The sequence below is a fragment of the Ambystoma mexicanum genome, chromosome 9, assembly GCF_040938575.1.
Source record: "Ambystoma mexicanum isolate Mex_15411 chromosome 9, UKY_AmexF1_1, whole genome shotgun sequence".
NCBI lineage: Eukaryota > Metazoa > Chordata > Amphibia > Caudata > Ambystomatidae > Ambystoma > Ambystoma mexicanum.
Window position 1 is genome coordinate 1,489,446,559 of NC_090931.1, and position 2,235 is coordinate 1,489,448,793.

The window sequence follows — 2,235 nt, forward strand, 5'->3', positions numbered from 1 at the left end:
TTTTGCGTTAGTAATTGAGAGCGATCTTTTGCATCAGTTTTAATACTGGCTGTAATAAGGTCATCATCAGGATATCCTCTTTCTTTCAATTTCATCTGTAGTCGATCTAATTCCAGATTTCATTCAGTTTGATCACTTACAATTCTTTTTATGCGTAGCATCTGTCCAAATGGTAAATTGCGTAAAATGTTGGGTGGATGCAAACTCAACCTATGGAGAAGATTGTTTCTATCAGTAGGTTTTGAGTAAAGTTTTGTTAGTATTCTCAAACCTTCAATTGCTGTTTGCACATTAAAATAATGAATGTTGGGGTTCTCTATCTCCATTGTGAATTGCAACCTGTTGTCGATGTTGTTCAAATATAAAAGGAAATTGTTTAATTGGTCACGGCTGCCTGACCATATTCCGAATATATCATCAAAATATCTATACCATTTTTTCAAATGTAGACTCCATTGTGGATTGTTGATAATATGTCTGGTTTCGAAATCAAACATTAATGTATTCGCATAGGATGGTGCCATAGTAGCTCCCATAGCAGTGTCGGTCAATTGTTTGTAATACGTTTCTTTGTACTTAAAACATGAATTCTCAGAAATACATTTCAAAAGGATCGTCAAAAATTCTTGGTTGGCTTCTATTGGTCCTGCATCAAGTAGTAACTTCTCAACTGCTCTTTGTCCCAAATCGTGTGGGATACTCGCATAAAGACTCGCCACATCGATGGTAAATAAAATATCATCTGTCGTGAGTTCAATGCTCTCAAGGATTTGTAAAAAATGTGTAGTGTCCTTTACATAAGTTGGAGTTAGTTGAATAAGGCTGTAAAAAATAATCAATGTAGGTACCCAAAGGTTGCAAAATGCTTTTGGTTGCGGCTACTATCGGTCTCCCAGGAGGATTATGGAGTTGTTTGTGAATTTTAGGTAGAATATACAGGTGTGGCATCTTGGGATATTTAGTCCATAAATATGTTTTGGTTTTGTTGCTAACCCATTGGTTTTCTAGTGCCATTTCAAGAATACTGTGTAGTTCAGCTTTGATAGCTTTAGTTGGATCATGTGCTAATTGTTGATACGTTGTGGTATCTGCTAATTGTCTCAAACACTCTTTGTCATATTGTTCAAAATCTTGAATAACAATAGCACCTCCCTTATCTACTGATCTGATAGTGATAGAATCATCAGTAAATAGGGTCTTTATGATGGATAGTTCACCTCTGTTCAAATTCTTCCGTTTGGGTTGATAAAATTGTATTTTTTTGATATCGTTCAACACCATGTTATGAAAAATGTCGATCGCAGGAACATGTACTGGTGGGTTAAATGTGCTCTTAGCTTTAAATTCAATATATTCTGTTTCGGTTTGGCTGGGGACTTCAGTGGTGTGGGTTGTTTCTGAAAAGTATGTTTTCAATTTGAAATTGCGTACTAGTTTGTATAGTTCTACTTTGGTGTTAAACATGTTGTTACTGTAGGTTGGTACAAACTTCAAACCTTTCTCAAGTGTTTTGATTTCTTTAGTTGTCAAATGTCGAGTAGAGAGATTAACCACTAGTTCCGATTGGTCTGCAGTCGTGTCTTCATTCCCTGTCCTCTTCTTCCTTCCCCTTCTTGTCCTCTTCCTCTTCCTCCTAAAAAATCTTTCTTTTGGGGATTTGTGGGTTGTCTGGGTCTTAGATTGATTCCTGATGTACTCGCCGCAGAATCTCCTGTTGTTGGTTCGTCTGTTGTTTCTACATTGTCTGATTCGGAACTGCTTGGATCACTCGTGGATTTGTTCGGTCTTTGTGGTTGGTTAAGATATTTGTCCGCCCAAGTGTATACCTCGTTATTGAGATAATCATAAGTGTCTCTCTTAAATTTTCTGATTTTACGTGATTCGAGATCTTGTTTGTATCCATTCAACTTATCGTTGATGTCAATCAGTATCTCAGCAAATGATTCTGCATCTGTTAATTCAGTTATATCTTTAGACAAGTTGTCAATCTCTTTCTCCAGTTGTTCAATATTGCCAGAGAGTTCTTTGATTGTAAGAAGTATCAGGTCTAGAGAACATTTATTTAAGATTTGCTCCCATTTTTCGACGAACTCTCTATTTTCCTTACATAAAGTCGGTCGTAAAGGACTTCTAAGTCCTCTGGGAATCCGTTGTGCTTTGTAGTAACGGCTAAGGGTCACCGCATGTAATTTGCGGTTGATGAGCTTCCTTATTGAATATTCCAATTGTTTGATT